Here is a 27971-nt window from a genome sequence, read left to right on the forward strand (position 1 = left end):
CTTCATCTACGAAAAAGTACTCCTATATGGAATCGAGTTGACATACCATATATACTAGTGAATTGGAATTGTATTTTTGTAGACACACTACAGTACTTTCTCACCAGAATTTTATTTGTGATAGAATTCGATGAATGGATATCAGTAGTTGATTAGTGCTATTTTGTGAGAATCCAGGAGAGCTGTATTAAGATCCCCGTACTTTTAGGTGATGATCGTGAGAGCTGTTCACCGTCATAGTCGCTCCTATGTCGCCATTAGCTGTCGAGAGTGTACAGGCAGACGTTGTGTGTGATCGAGACTGAGTAGCAACAGCGGGAGGAGGTGGATAATGTCGCAGTCACAAGAAGCAAGTCAACTGTTCAATGTAGACAATCCATCGAAGTAGGCGTCTTCAAATCATAGTCGGCATTTCTACCAAGGTAGGCGTGTTCATATCGAAGTGGGAGTTTCTGTCAAGGTAGGCATGTTCACATCACCTCCGAAGGTCACCAATGTGGGGAGAGTAGATAGCGACGAAATCAACCTTCATCTACGTTAGGGTACCCCTTCTTAGATGAAGGTTGATGCTGTCGCTATCTACTCTCTCCACAACTATTTACTATACTATAAATAATGCTTCATTTCTCCTAAGTAGCTACATTTTGGTTGGAGAGATTCTCTTGATTTATATATGAACACTTCAGAAAAATACACATCCTGCTAGCGAAGACCTTATGAGAAATCTTTTAATTTTAGATACTAAAATTGACCTATTAAATACTACTGGCACTCTATACTGACTAAGTTAAATTCTACTGACACTTTATAATCGAGGATCAGCGGTGAAAATTTAGGCACTTTGCTTTAAAAAACAAACAAAAAAGAATGAAATGCTTTTGTTTTTATATTTGGCACAGGTCACTGTTAACTTGTTCATTCAAGTAGACATTGCTGTCGTGCAATATCTGGAATCACTGTACTCACTCATTATTTTCGTCGCGTGCTCCATCTTTAAGGTAAATACAAACAATTGTGCTTCGTTTATCACCAATTTTAATCCAGTTTAAGAATAATAATGAAAATTACAATTTATATAACTATACTTGATTGTTTTTCTCATTTTTATTAAAAAGAGTAACATATATACAGTTATTTTAGCTGCTGACTAACTAAAGACAAAAATAGAATTCTGAGTTACCTCACGTGGTCTTACATTGAACGGAAAAGTAACCTCCAAATGACAATATTAATTCTTAATTATAAAAATATAACATACGGACCCTAAAATCAAGTAAATAAAAATAATAATAAAATATGTTTCTTAAAATACACAGGTATAATATACAAAAAAATATCACTCTGCGCGAAATTTTATATTTCCTATTAAAAAGTAGTATTACATTTTTTATTGTAAGCAGTCATATTATTCCCCTATTTATAGGTTTGAAACGATCAATTCGATTTTGAGATTAAAATTGGACTTCTTCTTAAATTAGTGATAAACAGCGTCAACTAGCGATGTCATTTTTATATCCGGAATTTTGTAAAAAATTTATTACTTTACTATATGGTTAAATATATCACTTTTGACACTCATTATTATTCCGTATTTCCTCAATGGAACCTTCTCTAACTATATTTTTCAAACTTTCTTTATTACAACTTTTTTCGGGACTAAATTAAAATTAAATTTGGTTCCGTTACTCATAATTTTTTTGTTATTAGGAATTTAATAAATATTGCTTCAAATGATCGAGTTTTTATCAGGTCAAAATTATTATCAATTACTTTCAATTAAATTTAATGATAATTTCTTAAACTTGATAATAATAATCAATTCAGTCTTTTCATAATTATTTTCCTTTAAAATAGTCATCAGCAAACTGTGCTTTGCGAGCCACATACGATGCTTTTGTGATTCAACTGGATTAAGATATTGACTAAATCACAATTGTATTAAGATCACAAGATTTGGATTTAAATTAAAGAGTTTAACTTAGATAACTTAGTTCTACTTAGAGTTGTGAGAAATTAAAGAGTTTAACTCAGATATTTTAATGGACAAAGATATTTTAAAGCTTTATAACGCTGAACTTGCAGCGCATAAGGTAGAACAGCAAAAGGAAGAACCTAAGATCAAAACATTTTGTTACCTCTAAAGACACATCATAAAAGTCTTACAGATTAATAAAGTAAGTATTTACAAATTGAACGCTTAAAAACCTTGTTAAGGCCTAAAAATCTTTTTTTTACTTTGAATTTGTAAGTTCAACACTCAAAAATCTTGTAAGTTAGTATTTATAAGTTTGACACTTAAAAAGTTTGTCAAGGTCTAAAATCTTGTTATAAGTCTTTTTTTACTTTGAATTTATAAATTAGACACTCAAAACTCTTGTTTTTTACTTTGATTTAGTTAGCCAGACTCTTAAAAATCTTACAAGTTAGTATTTATAAGTTTGACACTTAAAAAGTTTGTCAAGATCTAAAATCTTGTTATAAGCCTTTTTTTTACTTTGAATTTATAAATTAGACACTCAAAACTCTTGTTTCTTACTTTGAATTAGTTAACCAGACTCTTAAAAATTTTACAAGTTAGTATTTGCAAGTAAGATGCATAAAAGCTTTGTTAAGATCTAAAAATATTTTTTTGCTTTGAATTTGTAAATTCTACGCTTAAAATTCTTGTGAGTTAGTATATGTAAGTTAGACACCTAAATATTTTATCAAGATCTGAAAATATTAAGCACCAAAAACAATATTAAGTGAATTGGATCACTGATTCGAATCACTATTTGAAATAAGCGACATAAATCACTGACTCGAATCAAATTATTCTGATCACTGATTTGAATCAAATGATTGTCTTTACTTTGAGTCAATTCAAGTGAGTCATATCGCACTTCTAATCAAGTGATTCGAATAACGTGACTTCTCAATGAAATCATCTATGAAAATCACCTTCATCTATGAAAAAGTACCCCACCATGGAATCGAATTAAGTTCAAGGTAGTGGTCGCTCTTGTGTTGCCTTTAGCAGTCGAGTGAATACGTTGTGTGTGATCGAGACTGAGAAGCAACAGCGTGAGGAGGACAATGTAGCAGTCACAAGTAGCTAGTCAACTGTTCAATATGGACCATTCATCGAAGTAGGCGTGTTCAGGAGAAAGTCGGAGTTTCTGTCAAGGTATGCGTTTTCTCATCACGTCCGGGTCACCAATGTGGGTATAGACTGTAGTTATTGAGTATGTTAACCTTCATCTACGAGAAGGTACCCTTGAGCTTCAATTTTTTGCTTTTTTTTCAAAAAGGAAACGTCCTTTCAGAAGGACATTAGATAAAAATGGCTTATGGATAACGTTAATTTTAATAGATACTTTTTTGCACTTGTATACTTTAATGTGTTCTTAAGTAATTTATAAAGTATTCAAAGTTTTATAAAATTTATAAGTGATTTATGAAATGATTAATAAAATAAATAATGTTTTTTTCAACAATAAGTAGGAATCATTTTTGTGTATTAATTACTTTCAACAGACTTTAAATTATTTTCAACAAAACTGTTGTTAGAAAGGTTCTTGTTTCATTTATTCTTATATGAAGAACTTAGATATCTAAGGGTAATTTTTATATCATTATTTGATTCCTTTAGAGGTTAGTTATGTCATCATTCAATGCATCTCTGTAAGCGGATGTAACACTCGAGCGGCATACTTCCACTTCCGACGGATGTAAGTACCGACAGGAAAAATAAAGGCACAAAACCAACAAAAAAAAAGCCGAAAAAACGGAAGACAAAAAACTAGAATGATTCTGTCAAACTAAAACTTACTTTACGCAATAGCATTTATAACTTACAATTATACAATCATGCTTATTTTGCTCTATTATAAAGAAACAATGTCTCATAAATGGATTAATAGCTTCTGGTTTTCATTTAATATTTTACACATAGCAATAAGAACAAAACGAATTAGTTATGGATAAAATATTAACACTTTGTTTGATGATTTCTGTATCGAATTCGGAAATTTTTGACATCGAATATTACTTTAAAAGCTACCTTTATAAGCTATTAAAAATTTTGCTCCCCATTTTTGAAAAAAAAGTTGTATATATTTATTTTGTGCAGAAGTGTGGTCGAAGTCCAATTTTTTTTCCTTCATATGTCCGTCGTTGAACAGCTGACTCAATTTTGGGTTTACGGCTACTAATGTTCAACTCCGTAGCTTTGTATTTTTGAACCAATCCAGAAGACCAATACGCTACCAACCAGGGTCCAATACGCTACCAACCAGGCTATTTCAGACTGAGTCCAAAATATTAACTAAAAAATAGAAGTTCAAGATCCAAAATCTTTGAATTCATACCCAGATGCTCTAACTTCCATGAAGAATAGTGCACATACCCCGTCCAATGTGATTTGTTTAATAGTTTCCCTTATACATTTCACCTCCAATGAGCGAGAAAGTCAATGAACTCGTTATCAGCCTTTTCATGTGATTAAGAGGACTCCCCAATGCTAATACAGTTTGAACTTTGATAAGGACTTAGTCCATTTGAGTCAAAGTAAAACTAGTCGAAATTCTGGATAGTTATGCGTCCGTTGTCACCACTGTAAAGTAGTGTGGGAGGGAAGTGTTTTGGCCACCAACTAGTATCATACCAAGAGCGTCCCGAACCATTGCTGGATACTCTAACAACTATTGTAAGGGATGTTAATAATAATCCAATGGTCAGCTAAAATAGCCAAATAACTATTTTTATTGTCCCATTTTCTCATTTTTGTGTTACTGAAAAGTAACTTTTTCACAATTTTGCACTATTTTCACGCTGCCGTGGCAACTCTGCATATATATATATATATATATATATATATATATATATATATATATATATATATATATATATATATATATATATATATATATATATATATATATATATATATATATATATTATTATTTTATTAACTATCTTAAGTTAGTTCTTATATCCGGCAGCTGAAAATGAATAAAACAAACCTAATTATTGTTTTTGTTGACATGAAAACTAAAAGGAACTGCTATAAACATTGGAAAGGGTTTTTAGGGAAGCAAATTTCTTTATAAACGAATTTAGTTGTTTTATTTCTATTTAAAAAGTGCGATGAGAAATACTATTGCATTTTTTCATAAATGTATGTTCTTTAAAAAATATATTCTTTGTATTGTTATTAGAAAATTTTATTTTTTTTAAAAAAAACATTTCGCGATTACTTTTCACTGACATTTTTCTTAAAATAATTTCATTAAGGCAACTTAAATATTAAACAAATGAAGTATTATTTATTTGACTTATTTATAATTACAGGTTTCAAAAGTCAATATTGTGGTTGAAAAAAAGAAAAGAAAAAAGATAAGTCTTAACTTATCTTCAAATAAGTCTTAACTTAAATTAGTTTTACCTTAACTTAAAAGTCTTTTTACCCTTCCTCTGTTCTGGATTCCCTTTTGGGTACTGCTGCTTTAAGCTGGCAATAGTCAACTACTTATATTAACTTGCATAAAATTTAAATACAGGTTGCAGCAATTTCAATGCTATTATGGAACAATGTTTTTTCTTCAATCAAAATACTGAAGAAAAGTTTATGAAAAATAACGATGTTATTATGCCCTTTTAATAGTCCTTTTTAATGAAAAAATATATTTCCAAGAAATAAATTCAAAACAGTTAAAAACGATTAAATGGAAAGTTTTCATGTATGAAATGTTACGTAACGATGCTTCGAGAGATTAGAAAAATGTAAATAAAGTCAATGAAAAAGTATTTTAGAGAAAATAGGGAACTAGTTGAATGCAGATGTAAAGATACTTCCTTTCAAGTTAATTATCAAATGCCAAAAAGTATAAGCATTCTCTAAGTCATCTAACTGGAGCACTCCAGATACAAACTTTAAATAAAAATCTTTCCTAGAAGGTTCCTGCGCTTCAAAATGGTATTTTTTCAGTTTTTTACAGTTTCATAGTTTTTAAATGGAAGCCATATGTTAGTTTTCCACGGGGCTTTGATATTAAATCTTGATGTTTGAAAATATTTACATTAGTTTAAAAATGGCTAAACAAAGAAAATCTTTCACATAATTTACTCTTTCCAGTGCTTTTGCGTATGAAAGAATAAAACATTTTATACTAAATATAAATAATAGCTAAAAAGCGTTTTAAAGCACATTTTAAGTCTTCTTATATTGTAAATTTTAATTGAATTGTTTCATTTAATTAAGAGACTGGCAGTATAAGCATGCAAAAATAACATTTCATTTTTGAAGGAGATTCCAAGTATATACATTTTAAACTATTCAGCAAAGTTTCTTCTTGAATACAGTGTAAGATATTTTAAATAATTTATCTTTTGAACCATTAAAATTATTCTCATTTCAATTTTCATTTTGACTTTTTTCGGCATATCGCTAATATTTATGTAGAATTTCGCTTGGCAATAATTTTGCAACAATAAAAAACATGTATTAATGTTGCACGCGTAACATCATATGAGCTAACACTCAAAATTTATATGCAGTATTTTTTTTTTATTTTTTAAAATTAAATTTAAAACATTTAAATGGGAAATATTTTTTATTATTATTGGAAACTGCTTGTAATTCCACTTCTTAGAAATATTACCTTCGCCATGCTTAAAATCAAATAAAATAAATAAACTAGAGAACACTTGAAATATTTTTTTATTTATTCTTATTACCTTTAAATTTAAAATTTCAAAACTTAAGATTTTGTTCGTAGATGTTTGAAGTTATATACTGAAATTGATTATTTAATATTGTGATGAATATAATCGTAATTAAATACTTTTATCTTCTTAGTTTTACTGCCAAAAAATATAATCTTTAATTAATTTTTTTTAATAGTCGCCGGTAAGACAGTTATGAAATATTCCTGAAAGATGGTCATCAATACATGCATAACATTCAAATTGTGCATTGATAACTTGTTGGAACGTTTACTTAATTTGATGAAGTTGTATAAAGATCTAAATATTTACGGGAAAATCATTATCCTCCATTATTTCTCATCATGTTTTATGGCCAATCTAAGGAATGCAAGGTTAAGTTGCATTTCAATAACAGATGTTCACAGTTAGTTGAGTAGCATATTTTTCATTTAAACTAAGAATGCATATGTAATTGTTCCTCATGAATTGCATATTCGTATAAAAAAGAATAAAATATTTTTCTAATATCATATTTACTTTCAGTATGCCCCTTACTGAAGTCCCTCAAAGAGCGTTTTTTCATCATACTGATCACTCTTTTTATTGGAGTTTCACCTAGTGAATGCATAATTCTATTTAAAACTACTCGTAATTGTTAAATTTGAAACATATAACTCTAGTATGTAACGTTTACTTCAAGTTTGTAATTGTTTAATTTGAGAATTAACAGTCTCATTTTTGCTGGCATGGATACTTTTACAAAATATAATAAGCATGGCATGTATACTTTTACAAAATATAATATACAAACATGTTTCTTAAAAATAATCAATTTGAATACAAGAGAATATTTTTCATAAGAAATAAAATTTAAAAACAATATTTTTTATTTTAATTACAAAACCTATTTCTTCCTGATTCGCAAAGATTATAATTAGTATATTTCCTATAGCTTAAATATGTATTTGAACAAAAAAGGCTTGTGACAGTTTTTCTTAAACAATATGTTGAGTTTTCAAGTATGAATAATCGAAAACTAAAATTATTTATCGAAATAAAATTAAAAATAATTGTTTTTTTTTACATTTAAAAACTATTTCTCTAGAATTCAGAGCATGCAAATCTGGGACAGTACTTTTTCTTGAACTAAAAACTTTTTTTAAACATACGAAAAATTATTTTTTTGAAATTCAAAGCGGGAAAATTATTTTTTTATATTCAATTAAATCATTAATTTACACTTTTTTAATAAAAATTAATTTACTTTTTAATTTAAATTTAAAGAAATTTAAACCGAAATTTGCAAAAAAAATTTGTTTCATGAAAAATGAAAATTTCTTTTTTTTTTATCTCTTTGGAACATATTTTTTCAGGGTTATTTTAACAAAATAATTAAGGGATTCGCAAATGACTTTTCTTGATAATAGAAACTTCAGTATACTTTCAGAGCCTAAAACCTTAATTAATTCCTTCGAAACTGCAATCTAACAAATGAACGAATTTAATGAAATATAGACTAAGGAAACAAAATGTGACGAAATATAAACTAATTTCTTTAAAGTAGAACGGTCTAAGTTGAAAAGTTTTTTTAACTTCCACTGTAGCTGACGTTAAGGCTAGATACGAAAATTGAAATACTATGAAGAATAAACATCAAGCAAAACCACTGATCAAATTTAATAAAGTTTTCTTTTTTAGTTTGTGAGATTTATGGTTTTGAGGGAAAAAATTATCACAGAAAAAAATGAGATTTAAGAGATTTAAGATAACATAACTCCATGCACTACGTTCATAAGAAAGTTCGTTCGATAGTTTGGTGAAAGAAAATCGTTTTTTTCCAAAATATTTTTTGCTTTGAAATTGCTCTCAAATTTTTGTTTCATTTTACTGAATTTTAAAGATATAGCAATAAAATCTTAAGTTAAAAAAAATTTCTTTTTATATAAAAATGTGTATGCCTAAATAAATATTTAAGCTAACGATACGAAATTCCATGCATTTATTGTAAAGAAAAACAACCAATGTAACAAGCTTTTTGTTATAATTTGAGGTAAAGGTTATTCAAATATATGAAAATATAAAAATATTTGTTTTTGCGTATAATTTATAGCCGGGGCCTTCAACCTTTTAAAGATTTAAAATTTATTGATAAGTATAAGAAATCGCATGTTCTAAATAACTCTAAAGTTGTGAAATAATTCCTTTCGTATTTCTTGAGAAATGTTTAAAAAAAATGTAAGTACTAAAAAAGTCTCTTCCATTATTGTAGGGTAGTGTAGGTTGTAACATTGTCTGTCAATTACCATAATTCCAGCCTCCTTGTTCAAAATTTTTTAAGAAGTGACTTAGAAATTCAATTATACTGTAGTAGATTCAGTTAAGAAAAGGTTATAATTCATGGGGGAGTCCTTCAAAAGATTTATGCTAATAAATGCCTGTTTTGCTTTGTGAATGACATTAGCTTTCTGTGGAATTCAAATACTTGGAACTTTGCTTCTTAAAAGTAACATACAAGAGTACAAGTACTTACAGGAAAAGAAACTAGTAAAAAGTAAACAATTTTGGTTTTGAAAAGTGGCTAGTAAAGAGTTCTAGTAAAAGTACAAGTATTAAATGAAGAAAAAAAATATCGATTTTTATACACACTTAGAATGAATCAAAAAAGTAGAGATACCTAAACTTTTACTAAAACTTTTAAGAACAAAACGCAAAATATTTAAAGATTAAAATATATAAAAATATTTTTTTATTAAACCTTCTTATTTATGATGCAAAGTACTTGCATTTCAAAAGAGTTATAGATTCGTTCCTTATGCACAAAAATGTCTGTATTGTTCGTTAAACGAATTTGTAAATATGTGTATAATTTTGTGAATGTTCATTTGTTATGAGTCTAATCATCTCAAACAAACCCTAAATAAACAGTTTAATTGAAAAATTTGCAAAAATGTGACTTAATTCTAGAGTTATTCGGAGAGAAAAAAAACGCATATTGTATTTCCCATGCAAGACTCAGTTTGGCGACACTTTTGCCAACTTGACGATAATCTTGTTGACTTGGCAAAATTTGCTGATCCTTTTATTGACAAAATGATGACTATGAAACTTTGCGGTTAAAAGCGATAGGACCAATATTTACGGAGTTATGCGAGACTCGTCTAGAATTGCGTCGAAAGTTCCGAGGTTTCATCGTCAAGCTTACATAAATAGATATGAGTCTCGCAGTACTGCTATTATTCCAATCGTTCTAGGACCATATATAAGATGTTGAGTGTCCGCTCCGCGGACAGGAACATCGCAATCATCCTCAATCCAAGTCTAAATCCAAAAGAGTGTAGTAACCATCTTTTGACTGTATATAGTAGTGTTCTACCTGAGTTAGATCACTAACTCGTCTGAAGTTGTAAATCCTGTATTTTGCTGTATTTCTCTGTTATTTGAGCTACAATTGAATGCTATAAATTCGTGTAGCTTCTAAAAGTTTCAACTAATAAAATTTTGAGTCTTAAGCACTGTTTTATTTATCTCCCATCAAAGCGAATCCTTGCGCTCTGTACATTTTTGTAGTCAGAATCGGGGTTGAAGTGAATTGCAACTACAATAGCAATGGCTTCAGTTAAACTGGTAGAGGTGCTTTAGAGGATGGAGGTCAAGTTGGACACCAGTCAAGAGCAGTTGAAAGCCAGCCAAGAGAAGGTGGAGGCCAAGTTGGATGCCAACCAAAAAGTTAAAAGGAGAAATTAAAAGCTGTGGAAAATAGAATAAATTTAGTAGAAGAGAAAATGGATAAAATTTAAGATTTCGACTAGAAATTAGATTCTAACCTTAAATACCTAGAGAATAGACTAGAATCTATGCCAGCTGCTTAAGAAAATAAATTTATGCTTTCAATGTATCCACCTGTTATTAAATTTTCTAATTTTGTTGGAAAATCATCTCGGCAAATGTTTAAAATTCAACGGCTGAAGCCTTTCATCTTGCGGTTGCTTTACGAAGAGATGAGGGGGACAGCTTGGGAACACTTACCAATGAGCAACGCCATTATTTTGACGTCCTTTCATGTTCATCCGCCAGCAACTGAAGACACTCTATTAACAAGCGGGTGAGAACTTCGATGAACTGGCCGCTGATATTCAACGATTGTCACATCTTGCTTTTTCAAATTTCTCTCCTGAGATGCGTCAAGATTTGGATGCTTCAAGATAAGGATGGTCATGTACGTAAAAACAGCCCGAAACGTAAGGATGTTGGAAATAGCAAGTAGAGTTAAAGTGATGGCGGCTGAGGACTTTTCATTATGGGACACGTTAAGGAAGTTTCATGCGTGTGATCATTGGTACTGGGATCAACATCACACCATTATCAGTACAGATATAGCTCTAAAGTAAAGTGAAAAATTAATCTGGGCTCCGCACCGCGTAGCACTATAGACCGTGACTAGAGATAAAATCACCGATAACGGAAAAGTGTACCTTAAGATTATGTTTGGAGATATCAGTTACCATCACGTAGCTAATATCAATGGCGACTGTTGATGTGGCCAATATGAATAAATGATGTCAAATACATAGCTGACATCAATAATAAATTCATCCCTGGACTAGATTTATTATAAGAAAATTATTTTAAACAGGAATTCAAGAACTATGTATTACACTGAAGTTAAAAAGACATCGCCGAGTTTAAGACGAGAAATCCTGAGATTTAACAGGCCTATCAAATAAAAATTAAGATTGAAACTGCAATTCCGCCAAGAACTGAGATAATAGATCCCCGGAATCCTTCCTGAATTAAATAATTTCTCATGGTCCAGTAGAATATCCTTCTGAAAAAGATTTTCGAGGATTTCCTTTGTGTTTGAAACAAAATCTGATTATTTAGATTCCAATTTAATTTTTATTAAAATAAATTATTTTAATGACTTTCATAAATATGATTTTACTACGATAATTAGATTGAGAGTTACTTTCCTTCCTGGGTATTTTTAAAAATTATGAAAATAAGAACAGCGTTTTGTTATATTCAGAAAGATTACAAGCTGCCAACCAAGGGTAATAAAGAGATAGATTATAAAAAAAATATTTCATTGTGATAATGAACATTTAACTGGATTCCTATTACTGTCAAGTAAACTAATCCATCATGACTCTATGATGATTCTAAAGACATTTATAAAAATGATGACTGATATACGCTCTATATGATCAAATTCATTGTAATGCTGTAAATAATTGTTTTGATGTAGAGGATTTATATTTTTAATTTTTATGAAGAAAAAAATTAAACGAATTTGCGATTACGTTGCTCATTTTTAAAACAATGCTTCACATATACAAATTTTCCTTATAATGGTTTTGAAACAACAATAGTAAACTAATAAATTTTTAAAAAAAATTTTACTTTTGTATTTGTTCTATTAAAGGCATGCATCATACACTTTAATGCAAGAAAAGCTTAAAAAAAGCATTTATACTTATGTTAGAATAAAATAAGATGCTTTAAACTAGTAACTATAATTGAATAAGAATTGAACCTCCGGCTTATCCATCGAAAAATTTACTCACCGCTCTGATAAACCCCTCCGGCTATGTGGAGCAAATCCGGATTTGTATCGCTCGGCCAAGAGATCACTAAATCCCCACTCGTGGCTTTTGTTGAAATCAAATTTAAAATACAAAATACCGTTCAACGGTTTGCAGTTACAAGATTATTCAATATTTAAATATTATTTCCTATGACAACTATTTATATGACATGTTCTCCACGTGGTTTCCCAAATTACAATTCAGTATTACAACTAACTGATCATTGAATTTGAATCAAAGACAAGTAGCATAGTGATACCTAATACACTAAGGACAAAATATACAGCTCATGATACGGGATTTAACCTAATAATGTTTTAAATAAGAAAAAGTGCGCAAAAGCAAAGGAAAAATTGTAAGCGAAAAGCATTCAGACAAATTTGAAGCATGCTTTTCATTTCTTCTTTTTTATGAAAATCTCGTATCGCTCGTAGACGCCCGTTGATCAATCAAATATGAAATGTTTGAATAATATATCTGTTTATAAATCGTCCTCCATCCCCTGTTTTTGATTTCAAGCCAGTGAATTTCTGCTGGATGTATAAATGGACTACTGAAAAAAAATTAAAGTTTCTAAAATTAATAGTCCTGAAATGAATAGTTGGAAGTATCCGAATTGTTCCTATAGACGTCGTTTGCCAAATTGTACTAGACACGTCGAAAAGCGTAAATTAAAATGTTACAGTAAAATCTCTAAAGCAGTGTGAAATTTTGAATTGTTTGGAGATGATTTTTTGTTGGACTTATCAAATGAGTATGAAGTAGAATCCATTGCAGAGTAAGACTAACGCTAATGAATCAGACGCAAGTGATGCTCTGGAAAATTTTAATTTTATGGTATGTTTTAAAAGCTTTGAATGCGCTGTATTTTTTTTAAATACTCTTGAATAAATTATTTTAACTTTTTTTATTCTTAATTTTTATTAACGTAACTTTCTTTAAAAAAACACTTATATGTAAAGAAATTATGTTGAGAAAAAATGCAAAATTAATTGTATCAAATATCTGCCATTTTTTAAGAGTGCGAATTGATACAGAGTATCTCTCTCATTGCTTATAATGTTCTCATCGGTTATTATACCTTATGATCAACGGATGTTCGACTTTATTACCGGTGAGACTAATTTTTGTAAAATACACTTGGATATATGATAAATAAAATATTATACCCAAGTAAATTCAGTCAAACTGTTCTTTAAAAGCTAGTGTTATTATCATATATCTTTTTTTGCTTGTTTATTAATTACAAGATTATTGAAAATTATGTAAATTTTCTACACATTTGTTTGTACATTTTTGTCTTTTAGTGCATTCGCGAAAAATATGAAATCGTGTTACATTTTTTGAAGAAGTTATTTTTAAAAACCTAACAAAAATAAATAGAAGCTTTTTAAATATGTGTAGTTGATAAGTTGCGTTATGCTGATTCTAAAGCTAATTAGAAAATTAGCATCAACTCAACTCAAACATCCAAACGTTGTTAAGTTGGCTGGCCAGAGGATTTTATATTTATACTGAACTTTTTTTCCTTCGAGAAATGCTAAAAATATTGGATAAGTGAAAATTTAAAATAGCAATAAAAAAACTTTAACTAGACAAAAGTAAAACTACATAAAAAATGCATTGCAAATTACACCAGTAAAGGATAATTTCTCCAAAGCGTAAAAGACAAAGGATGTTTCCAGTCGAAAATATCTTGAATTTCGATGCTTCAGGAATAACAACAGTTGGGTCTAACGTTTTGTCAGATAAAAAATAAGGGAGTTCTCCTTTTAAGTTTGGACAAAAGCTAGAATGTAGAAAGATCAAAACCAATTATATTTTTATTATTTACTGTCTGATATATCAGCAAAACTAATGCGCTTTATAAACTGCTGTTTGTAGAAAATGCAACACCATGAAGGAATCATCAGAATCAAATGAAATTCGCAGCAAATGTCAATTATAGGATATTATGCAAATTAATAAAGTTTCAGAGCCATCGCGCGTGCGTGGCGCGCGCAGCGCCCTCTGAATTGATGCTGAAAGCGTATAAATAAAGTGCTGTAGCGGGACGTTGAAAATAGTCTATGATTATTTGTTAGTGGCAAACGTTTAGTGAGACCTGAGTATGCCTCCACGACGGAAGAATAAGAAATTCAAGCAACTTACGGAGTTTGAACGAGGGAGGATTATCGGCTTTCGAGAAGGAGGATTTTCCTATCGCGCAATAGCAGCTCGTATGCAGCGGAACAGTTCCACAGTGATGCGAGTTTGGAAGCAGTGGACCGACGAGCACCGAACAACTCGAAAAACAGGCACTGGACGACAGAAGGTGACGTCAGAGCGCGATGATCGACACCTGCTCCGCATGGCGGTGAATGATCGCACAGCTTCCTCCAGGCAGCTGGCAGCACATTGGTCTACTGCTACAGGTGTACAATTGTCGGCTTCGTCAATTCGTCGTCGTCTGCTGCGCCGTGGATTGCGTGCAAGGGTGCCATTATACAGGATTCCCCTCACGGCGGATCATCGACGGCTGCGTCGGCAGTGGGCTCTTGAGCACAGAGACTGGCGAGCTGATTGGCACCAAGTTGTCTTTTCAGATGAATCACGCTTCAATTTGTGGACCCATGATGGCCGTGTTCGTGTTAGACGTTATGCCGGTCAACGCTGCCTTCCTGAGTGTATTATTGAACGACATAGTGGTCGAACACCCGGAGTTATGGTCTGGGGTGCGATTTTGTATCATGGACGATCCAATTTGATACGAATTGAGGGTAATCTCAATAGCAACAGATACGTCCGTGAAGTGCTACAGCCCGAAGTCGTTCCTTTCCTTCAAGGCATCCCTGGAGCTATCTTTCAGCAGGATAATGCACGCCCACATGTTGCGCGGACTGTTAGAGACTTCTGTTCAGCACAACGCATGCAACTTCTTCCTTGGCCTGCTTATTCGCCGGATATGTCGCCTATTGAGCACGTGTGGGATATGGTTGGTCGGCGTCTCACTCGTGATCCGCGTCCTGCAGTTTCCAAAGACGAACTTTGGTTGCGCATACAAGCGATATGGAATTCTCTTCCTCAAGCAGATATTCAACATCTGTTTGACTCCATGCCACGTCGTATAGCAGCACTTATTGCAGCGCGTGGTGGCTGCACCAAATACTGATTTCGGACGCTTAATTTGTTTCTTTTGTTTTGAAAATTTCATCATTTATTTGTATCAGTACAAGTCGTTTCTGCATTAAATTTCATTTGATTCTGATGATTCTTTCATGGTGTTGCATTTTCTACAAACAGCAGTTTACGTTAGGAAAGTTATAAAAATAGCAAACATACATTCATCCCCAAATTATTCAACAATTGAAAGAATCCCTTATAGAATAATCTTCGGATTACAGTGACAGCCACGATAAAGTTAGAAAAAATGCTTAAGAATACTTTTTAATTGATTGCAGGAAATATTTATGAAGAAGAATCAATCCAAAGTAAAGTAATGTGTCGTACAATCCTTAAAAAAACTTAAAAAATGGTTTCAAAATTAAGAAAATAAATATTTTAATGATTTTACATTCACCACAACAATATTCTAAGTATTCTTTTAAACTTTTTTTTCATTTAATTAACCTTAAAGATGGATGTTTACCCTATTTACCAGCATAGCAAGAATACAAGACTCTAATCCTATTACAATTCAAATAATGGAGTTCCCTATTCATTTATTTTTCTAATAAAATTATACCAATATCATTCTACAATCAAAATATTTTAAGGCTGATTATACATTTATACATTTGCTAAATATCTTCGTTTTAGCCTAACTTGACATATATAACATTGCGTTTCATTGTTCTTTGATTTAAATCCGTAAAAAACACCAAAAAATTCATAAATACATTAAGAGCAAAAAAAAGTACAACAATATCGTGATTAGGGAGTACACAATGAGAAAGGTTGGAATTTCCTAAAAATTTATGAGTATCTATAATTCTGAAAACAAGAGAATAAAAGCAATTTAGTTGTAAGAAAAGGTAAGAATTTCTTTTAGCAACGAAATCCCGTAAGTCATAAAATTCCTGCATAAAATGCCATGGAAAAAGAAATCGGAAAAGAGGATAAAATTTTCGAAGTGCTTTTCGAAATCATGAAAATATAGCTGTTTTTTGGAAAGACCTGCGCAGAAGTTGAAACTAATAAGCACCTTCATCAAGTCTATTCCTTTTCGACTTCTCATAGTGCTTCTCTATCCTCCCCCAAACCATCAATCTCCTTCAAGAAGACTATCATTTTCCCACACAAAGAAAAAAAAACTCTCCAGAGAGCTAAATTCTTTCTGAAAGACAAGTACTAAAACATTCACTTTGGTCTCCCTTTAAAAATATTCGTAGAAATGGAAAAGCATATATTTTCTGCTCTACCTAAGCCATATGGTTATAAGAAAAATTTTATTCTGACTCTGCTGTATGGGTTCTCTGCTACTAATGTTTTATCAGAAGAGAGGTGTTTTTTTATATAGTTTAAGTTCTTGTAACACAAACTTTTACTTTGTTCGCGTAAATGATCCCACAAATATTTTTTTTCCTTCATTGTATAATGAATTTTGGCATTAAAGTTTTGCATAACATTTTTCGTCGAAGGCATTACTCCCTTATAATTCATAAGTCGTTTATTAGATTTCAAAATTTTTGTGAAATAAATAAGCAAATTATAAAAATATTATTATTCAATTTATGAAAAAAATAAAGCAATATTGTTCAGAAAAAGTTTGCTCATTAGGATTAACAAGATTCACTCATTTATATTAGATTTATAGTTTAGCTCATTTTTCCTTTTCAAACTTAAGAGATTTGCAAATTAGAATTTCTTAGGTGGTAGGGGGTCACAACAATGTTTATTTTCTATTTAGTTTCACAACGAATATACACTTTATCTCGTATAATGAACACAAATTTAAAAATAAAATTATTCTGTTTTTCTAAAGGAAAGAAGTATATTTAAAAAAAATTCTATGTGTTAGTTTAAAATTTAAAACTTAATTACAAAAATATATAAATCATTTCAAACGAGTTAATCACAACAAATGATTTAGCAATTAATAAAAAGCCAAAAAGCATTCCGAACATATTTTGATATTTCAAACAATCGTCGGGAGCAATTGATATGACTGGATATTCGATTCTTACGTTACAATTTTGTTACACTGTAAAAAGTTTTAGCGTATTGTAGCTCCAAAAATGGTGGCTACTGTTTCGCACCAAAATGGAGTAATTCATGACTCTTGAATTTACTATTCCACTTTACTAATGTTCTTTTACACTACTTGCTGTAAGGTTTCGTTATTCAGTAATACTAAAATTTATAATTACAATTGGAAAAGTTGCTCATAAAAATCAACGTTTTTTACACAATACAAATTTAAAATAAAAAAAATGATCAATTTAAAATGCTTATATATAATGATTCTTAAAATAAAATTAGTTCATAAATCAAATATATGCGTATCACAGAGGAAATATTAAGACAAATTCGAGCTGGGCTTAACGGAATGGAAGCGGATTGAAGTGATACATGAAAAAAGTATTTAAGACAGTTCTCTCGAATTTAAAATCTATTTATCTTTATTATATTGTAACAAATTGTCGAATATCTAAACACCAAAAATAGAGAAAACTACTTTACACCAAAGTGGTTTTCCACTGCTCAAATAACTGGTAATAATATAACACCACAACTGTTATAATACAATATCAGTATTATATCTTAGTGTAGCGAAACACCTAGAATGTTTTTAATACATTTCTTGGTACTATGTTTGATAGTCAGTAATACTGAAATTTATAATTACAGTAAGATATAAAACACATCAGTAAAGTTACTTTTTCAATACAATCTGAAGCAAAATTCATAGATTTAGGATGCATAAATACAATAGTTCTTAAAATAAATTTCGTTTGTTAATCAAACATACGCGCAATATTTACATGAATTCAACCAAAAACCAAGTGAATAGAAATAAAATATTTTATTCAAATGATAGATTAATTTAACTCTAATGAGAACATAAATATCTCTATTATACAAAGTAAAAAAATGCATGCATTTTAAATTGAGTAGATTGCCATATCAGTCCTACAGAGTGATTAAAATTACTTTGTATGTAATCGATCATAATCAATATTTAATTTTTTTTAATCAGTAAAGAGTATTCCAATTTACTTGATATTAAATTTGCTATGACTAGTTTATCAATTAAATCCGAGGAATCTAAGTCAGATTTCACCGATGTGAACAACCACCATATTTGATACCATATTGTCACAATCTTAAAATTACACAATTATTCGCCTTTAAACTTCTAATGATGATTCAAAAGCATTCAAGATACGTTTAAAACATGTCTACCATCATTTCACAAAAGTATTAGTTAAATACCATTTTAAAATATACACTAATTATTCGTCAAATTTACAGAAAAACACCACCTTCTTCATCAAGGAGCAGCTATATCAACTACTGATATTAAGATACACCTTTTGAAGTGCCACTCGATTCGACATTAACTTGAAATAAAGATATCATTCACACGGATTACACCACAGTGCATGCAACTAAAAGCATACATTTTAAAAGCGAATTTTTGTGATGAAATTCAGCGTAGAAGACAACCCATTCTAAAATGTAACCGAACTGTTATTCAATTCTTTTAATCTTTGATTGGTGTTTATTTAAGTGAAAGTTATTCTTATATAGGGCGAAAAGTTACTGAAAATTTGGTGAAAGTTTATTTAATTTTAAGTGTTTACCCGTTAAATCATATATGAACTCTTCATTCAGTGAGTGATAACTCGGAAAACTCATTCACACGAATTGTTTGGGTTGCTCAACATCATTTTCGGAGAGTTTTTACAGTGCTGTAATTTTTCTACTAAAATTGTCCAACAGTAACTGTTCATTTATAGTATTTTTCTCTGCCACCACTTGCGTCCTATTGTTGTGATTGCAAATGGCATTTTGATATATTATTCTTAGTATATCGAATTACTCTTAATAAATATTGGAGGATTGCATTGAGTGCTGGTAGAACCAAAACGAACATTTCGCCACTTCGCCAATAGAAGAAATTTCTAGTGTTAACGAAACGCACTACAGGTCGCCAAGCGATCGATTTTTTACATTTTAATTAGAATTTTTTTAAGTATAGTGAGGTTTTAATTTTTCCATAAGATAAAAACTAGACCATAATAAATATAAGTTTTTCTTTAAAACCTTAAATTGAGAGGGAATGTATTCTGTTTATTACTAATTTGTTCTGACTTGTTCCTTCGAAGCATGATGTTTGAAAAAATTATTCGAATTTTTGTTTTAAAAAAATCTTGCATATAAATTCAGAATGATAAAATGAACTGAATATGCAACATATGCACAGAAAGGTAGAAGAAAGTCTAAACCAGTCAAGTAACTACGCATTAGTAATGTAAGCTATTATTCATAACTATGTGAGAAAATTTAAAACATTAGTAAGAGAACAGTAATTATTTTTTAATATATATATATATATATATATATATATATATATATATATATATATATATATATATATATATATATATATATATATATATATATATATATATATATATATATATATATATATATATATATATATAAAGTTCAAAATGTAGAGAAAACAAGAGAAAAATTACAGAATAATGAAAAGTGAGGAAGAAAATTATTAAAATCAAATAACATAGAAAAATTGAAAAAAGGTTTATGAAAATTGGGGGGAGATATAATCGCTTCATCAGCTCACACGATTATATCCGCAAAATGGAGTGCCTTTTTAGTATTGTATCAATATGGCCAAAGCAAAATATATCAATACAATAGAAAGAGAAGCATTCGAAAAAAAATTTAAAACGAAATAGAACGCATTAAGTAATAAATAACACGTAAAAAGCAGAAATTAAAATGTAAATAAAAAACAGAACTAAACGCAACTAAACACAAAACGAAATTTATAAAGCGAGTAATGAATTCAAATGAACTTGCTTGTACGGGAAAAATTTCAATAATGATTTAAAATATTTTCGAAATAAGATTACCGGTTAACAAAATATTAAAATGAAACGCAAATTGAGGTAAAAGCGTAAAGAGAGGCATTTTGTCTTATAGCGCGTTCTTACTGAAGTACTAAAGAGCGTTTCATTTGTTAGCTACCAAGGATTGGACTGAAAATGGATGTGAGCAATGTAATATTATAATGGATAATTTTAAAAAGTTTATAATCAATAAAGTTGTTATTTAATTATGCAATTTTAATGATTTTAGAAAATTGACATTTATTAAGGAGAGAGAGAGAGAGAGAGAAAGGGAAACATGAACTGCCTGCTTTGCACAGATTTTTAGCCATGGATTTGCCTAAAATGAATTTCCACACGATAAAAATATATTAATTAACAACGAAGTTTTTAGTAAATTTATTTATAAAAACATACAATTAGCTCGATGATTTTATATAGAATTTAATTACTTTAGTTGCGATTTTTGATTTCCAGGATCTTTTCAATAGCATTCAAATTTCTAATTTAAAAGATGTTCTTTTGAATCATTACCATGATTTTAAAAATGTCCTTCATTGCGATTTTGGTTACTGAGAAATTCTAATTAATTTTTGCCTTTTTAATAATTATTTTTACTACGAAAAGATATTTTTATTAAAATTGATGGAATATCACAAGGATCTAATTTTTCGTCTCTCTTGTAGTTGTTTTTAGACACATGCCATATAGGCAGAGGGGGTGCGATTGTTCTTGTTTCCAGTTGCGCTATCTGTGGCCTAGAATTCGACTTCTGCCACACCCATACGTCACGCCCGTTTATAGGGCAGGCCCATTCATTCATCCACAGATCAGAATTTTGACCTGAATCAGATAATGATTGCTCTCCAATTCAGTACCCCCAGAGATATTGATTTGTTATGGGAACATGGAGGACTTTGAGATTTGACAGATTTAACGTGAATCAGTTCCCATTTATTACACGGGGGGTCTTTGGCTGGCAGGGATTGAACCCATGACCAATTGGACATGGGCCCAGTGCCCTCCCAACCAGGCTATCCTGGCCCTTCATCTCTTTTCAGCTAACTTATTTATGCACTATTATGAAAAAAATTATACTCTTAGTATTAAATTTGGTTTTAGATTTATTGATGATTAAATTATCTTTAATTTTCAATTATAATAATAATAATATTAATTTCAATTATATAAATAATAATATTAATTTTATTTTTTCGGTTTTGGATAATGAATTGGATGAAAGATAATAAAGGATTTAGATATTATAAAATAAAATATTTGGAATAATCAAATATTACTAATATCACTTATAAAATTAAATAAAACTACTATAATGTAAAGTTAGCAAAGCGAAAAAAATTGACGCTAACTGTTTAATGAATTCAAACATTTCCACTGCATTAAAGAAAAACATACATAACCCGATTCCACAAGCAATAATTTATTGAAAGAATTTTATTTCATTTTTCTCTAATAGAGTAAAATTAAATACGAACTAAAAAATCTTCAAATATTTCTTTCAGTAAAAGAGCAAAACTGAGGAATATCATTTCAAAAACTTCCAAAAAGATTGAAGGAGTCATTTAAGAAATATTTTAATTTAATCATTTCTCAGTTTATTCGAATCAAATTAGATAATCCATTTCAATGATTCTTACATGGTTTTTTCTGGTGTTCTGAACAGAACTTATTGATCAGAATTGTTTGAAAATTCTATAAAAGGAATAAACAAATCAAAAATTTCAAATACAAGAAATACTACTTATTATATAAGAGAAAAATAAACTGCCTTTTAATATATTTAAGCAGATCTTAAATCTCTGAATTAAATTACGTATCCAATCTAAATTTTGTTGTATACATCCATCTATTCATTTATCAATCAATCAATATATATATATATATATATATATATATATATATATTTAAACGATATCGTTTTGTTAGTAATTCAAGTCTGCAAAAAACACTAAAAAAGACCCATTTACACAATAATTTATTTTCGAATGGACAAAAACGTAATAAGATGGAAAAATACGTCATCAAAGGCAAAAAGGGAAGCAATTTAGTGTTGTCCTAAAAGAGCGGCAGTTCCAAAGTTCACAAGATCAAAGGTAGGGTTCATGGGGGAATACTACAAAGCCACAAACTTTTAGGACTTCGTAAACTAAGGAAAAAGTGTTCTGTAGCTAGCCTAGGGATTGGTGGAGAAAATCTTGGCTAAATGAAACATAGTGTTGATTTCTTCTACACATGTAGAAGAGAATAATGTTATTTACATTTACTATCTGGAAAAGAAAGTGATATTTAACCAAGCAATGTCTGGATTTTGTAAACACGAAAAGTTTCGTCAATTATTTTTTTCAATACTTAATTCTTATTTTGATACTTTTTTTGCGCAAATAATTTTGGAAGGAATTACAATTTGGGAAAATAATTAAAATAGCTTTTATACGAGCTTATTATATTATCCCAAGTCCCAATTGGAAAAAATTCCAATCTACAATATCATAATGCTTCCAGAACCGATTAAAATGATAAGAGAGCCATTGTAAACATACTTGAAATTTAAGAAATGATATAGAGCGATATATAGCAAACCTTTCAAGCTATTAAAATTGACTCTTAGCTAATGAAAGTCTGATCATAAAATTAAAAGTTGTTCAACGTGCCTTTTTTTTTTTGCTTTTCAAAGCACCAACAGTAGAAGTATCGAAAAATTTTAATTAAGATTTTACAGATTTTTGTGATTTTTGAATCCTCTTAAAGCTATGTAATTAAAAATTGTGTATTTTAGTAAATTCCAAGTTAAATATATTTTTATTAATTATCTATTACCGTTACCTTAATGAAATTACTAATTATAAGGAAAAAAAATACTCTAAATTATGAAGAAAAAAATAATTTCAAAAAATAGATATATTTTTTAATTGAATTCATTTTTTATTTGAATTGAAAAAAATAATTTCAAAGTATAGATAGATTTTTATTTGAATAAAATTTTTAAATATTATTTCCTTGCCAAAATTCTCTCTTGTTTTAAAAATTCCTTATTCTAAAAGAAACCTGTTCTCATAGTTAATAATTCACATCCGGCATTTCAGTTTTTAATTAACGATATACTAAATTAAAACTATTTCATAATCAAAACTGGACTAACCTTTTTGCCTTAGTTTTTTCATTAGTTGGGTTTCAAGCATCTTTATATGTAGAATTTAATCTACATATTCTTTTGGCCATTATAAGTGTCACCCCAAGAAAAAGGTACGTCACTCTCATGAAAAGTGCATGACACGCAAATATGCTATAATATGCAAATGATTAGAGTTTCAGCACATTTATGCAAGGCAGATAGCAGTAGCTGCACCTATAACGCATATGAATACACGGCTTTTTTTATATCCTTCGTTGAACAGCCGACCCAATTTTGAGTTAACGACCAGCAATGTTCAATTCCGTCGCCTTGTCATTATATATAGCTAGTTTTTGAGCTTTCAAAATTCTTGAAAGTTAATAAAGTAAGTAATTTACTAAGTAATTTACTATATATATATATATATATATATATATATGTAAATGCCTTGGTTACCATTAATAAAGTCCAGCAACACAATTAAATGATTATGCTTATTCTTTAATAAAAACATGAGTCACACAGACTCTTAAACAATTAGTATCGAACCACACAGGTTCCAGTTTCACACAGAAACATATTTCAATTAACTAATATCATAGTCACTTAGAGTCTTAACCACTAAGGTTACCAGTTTCACTTAGAAACAATATCAACACTCAATTCCAACTCACTCTTCATTTACATCGAGAAAGTTCTATACATTTCCTTCAGACAAGCGACATCTAGCGGGATAACATAGAGGCTGTTGTCTCGCTTATTACATATATATATATATATATATATATATATATATATATATATATATATATATATATATATATATATATATATATATATATATATATATATATATATATATATATATATATATATATATATATGGGTCACGAAAACTGTCATTTTTCAGTTCATAAAATCCCAAAAAAGTAAAGTGAATAAAAAGCTCTGAAACTTTTTATATAAATAGAAATACGTAATGGCATTATAAAGAAAGTATATATCCTATAAGTTATACTTAATATTTAAATTAATTAATTTTTAAATAATTAATTTATAATTAATTAATTTATAATTAATTTATTTATAATTAATTAATTTATAATTAATTAATTTATAATAATTAATAATTAATTAATTAATTTAATAAATAAATTAATTAATTTAATAAATTAATTTATCATTTTTTTAATTTATTTTTCAAATTAATTAATAAGTAAATTAATTATTTTCACTATTTAAAAAGTGAGGGAATGACACTAATAGTGAGGGAATGATATTTTATTTTATTATATGTTTTTATCTAAGTTACATCTACCTAAAGTTTGAAAATGATAACATACTAAGTATATCTAATATTTATTATAATTTAGTCTTATATATTTAATAGTTTTTACAGGTTTGGGAAATAAAATTGGCTGGCACGATAGAACAAATTTTTTTTTTATAATATACTCATCTTGAATCATTCCCTCACTTCAGCGTCATTCCCTCACTTTATACACTAGTGAGGGAATGACGAATTCAATAAAATTTAAAAATGACAGTTAGGCCTAATTAATTTCTGAAGTCAATCACATACAATTATATTCATACAAGAAAGCAACATATAATTATCCACTTTCTCGATGAAGTTGTATTTCATTTTCTCTAAAAATGACATGAGGGAATGACAAATGTAAAAAATTTTACTTGGTTTGATTCATTCAAATTTATTCCACAGCAAAGCTTCTTTAAGTTGAAGATGGAAACATACTGTAATTTTGTTCTATGATGCCAGTTGTTAACTTCTGAAGTTTCTATTAAAATATTTTTATTCTAAGAAGATTGCAGGTGATAAGAACATTGTTGTGGGGGAATGACGCGAAACACTGGGGACAAAGTTTAAAATAGTGCTGTGTTAATATTTTTATCAGAAATTAAATTTAAAATTGATTTTCTGAATTCTATATTTCAATATTCTGAAATAAAAAGCACGAATTTGTAAAAAAAAAAATATTATTTCAGAAACAATTTTTTTCTTTTTTTAAATCAGCAGTGGGGACAAGTGAGGGAATGACATATTGGTATATTTTAATTACCTAAAATAAATAAAAAATAAAAATTTATAATTTTATTTTTATTCTTTTGTTAGCTTTCATTCTGAAGGACACTTTCCCTGAATTTTTTTTTTCGTGAGCTGTAAAACAAGCATAAAATATACTGGTGACATGGAAATTTTTGTGAGAATGACCCATATATATATATAAAGCTTTAATTAATCTTTTAATATTATTCATTATCTGTAAATTCTTTTCCTAATTTATTATTTAAAATGAAACACCCTTTCTCAGACTTTAAAATTCACATCCTGTCTATTAATCTATTTTTGGTTCAAGTATGCATTAATAAAAAGTAAAACATTTTTCGTTGCTCTTTGTGGGAATCGCGAGACCTATTTAATAATTATTAATGTTTTCCTTTTTCCCTGAGATCCAATATAAAATAGAGGGAAAGACATATACGACTTTCCCTGGGATAAAACCTAAAGCACATGGATTTTGGAGCTCGATTTGAGCTCCATCAATGCTAGAAAAGTATCTGAATACACGATGAGAAGCTCAATAAAAAAAAAATCCACGTCGAGACTTATTTATTGCCAACAAAATACATAAAAACTTTCTTATTTGACTTGCTATTCTGTCTAAATCTCTTCGTCCTTGGTCTGACAGCGTCCTCCCTCCCTGCGATCTTGCCCTGCGATCTTCATATTCTCCAAAGCTTGTAACGCTTTGCGTCAAATCCTTGATGAACCCCGGAACATCTGGATAGGCTTGTACCCCTCCTAAACCTTCCACCATTGATTTTGGTCAAAGCCCCAACACAGGCAGGGGATCTAATGTACAGGTGTCTTTCTACAGATGCGCATCTGGTATAAAACCAATCCTCATCGTAGGGTTCAAGCTCTTTATGCATTCCTGTTTTAACAACATCAACCCACTCTGGCACTTTTAGCTTACCTGACTTAGGATCTGGAATATCTGGATAGGCTTGTACCCCTCCTAAACCTTCCACCATTGATTTTGGTCAAAGCCCCAACACAGGCAGGGGATCTAATGTACAGGTGTCTTTCTACAGATGCGCATCTGGTATAAAACCAATCCTCATCGTAGGGTTCAAGCTCTTTATGCATTCCTGTTTTAACAACATCAACCCACTCTGGCACTTTTAGCTTACCTGACTTAGGATCTGGAATATCTGGATAGGCTTGTACCCCTCCTAAACCTTCCACCATTGATTTTGGTCAAAGCCCCAACACAGGCAGGGGATCTAATGTACAGGTGTCTTTCTACAGATGCGCATCTGGTATAAAACCAATCCTCATCGTAGGGTTCAAGCTCTTTATGCATTCCTGTTTTAACAACATCAACCCACTCTGGCACTTTTAGCTTACCTGACTTAGGATCTGGAATATCTGGATAGGCTTGTACCCCTCCTAAACCTTCCACCATTGATTTTGGTCAAAGCCCCAACACAGGCAGGGGATCTAATGTACAGGTGTCTTTCTACAGATGCGCATCTGGTATAAAACCAATCCTCATCGTAGGGTTCAAGCTCTTTATGCATTCCTGTTTTAACAACATCAACCCACTCTGGCACTTTTAGCTTACCTGACTTAGGATCTGGAATATCTGGATAGGCTTGTACCCCTCCTAAACCTTCCACCATTGATTTTGGTCAAAGCCCCAACACCGGCAGGGGATCTAATGTACAGGTGTCTTTCTACAGATGCGCATCTGGTATAAAACCAATCCTCATCGTAGGGTTCAAGTTCTTTATGCATTCCTGTTTTAACAACATCAACCTACTCTGGCACTTTCAGCTTACCTGACTTTGGATCTGGAATATCTGGATAGGCTTGTACCCCTCCTAAACCTTCCACCATTGATTTTGGTCAAAGCCCTGACACCGACAGGAGATCCAATGTACAGGTGTCTTTCTACAGATGCGCATCTGGTATAAAACCAACCATCATCGTAGGGTTCAAGCTCTTTATGCATTCCTGTTTTAACAACATCAACCTACTCTGGCACTTTCAGCTTACCTGACTTTGGATCTGGAATATCTGGATAGGCTTGTACCCCTCCTAAACCTTCCACCATTGATTTTGGTCAAAGCCCTAACACTGGCAGGGGATCCAATGTACAGGTGTCTTTCTACAGATGCGCATCTGGTATAAAACCAACCCTCATCGTAGGGTTCAAGCTTTTTATGCATTCCTGTTTTAACAACATCAACCTACTCTGGCACTTTTAGCTTACCTAACTTTTTAAAATGAGCTTCAAGAGCTTTCATGCTGATTTACATCTTTCACGCTAGTAGAAGGTATCCTGTATAACACTAAGCTTCAAAAAAACGCAATTTTTTTCCGAATTCGTATATCACCAAAAAATTAATTAAACAAATTTGTAGAATCAATTCCGACACTCGCGTAATAAAATGAAGTACAGCCAGTAAAAAGTCAGG

Source organism: Parasteatoda tepidariorum, chromosome 12 (genome assembly GCF_982258835.1).
Source record: "Parasteatoda tepidariorum strain Cologne lab strain chromosome 12, Ptep-v5.0, whole genome shotgun sequence".
NCBI lineage: Eukaryota > Metazoa > Arthropoda > Arachnida > Araneae > Theridiidae > Parasteatoda > Parasteatoda tepidariorum.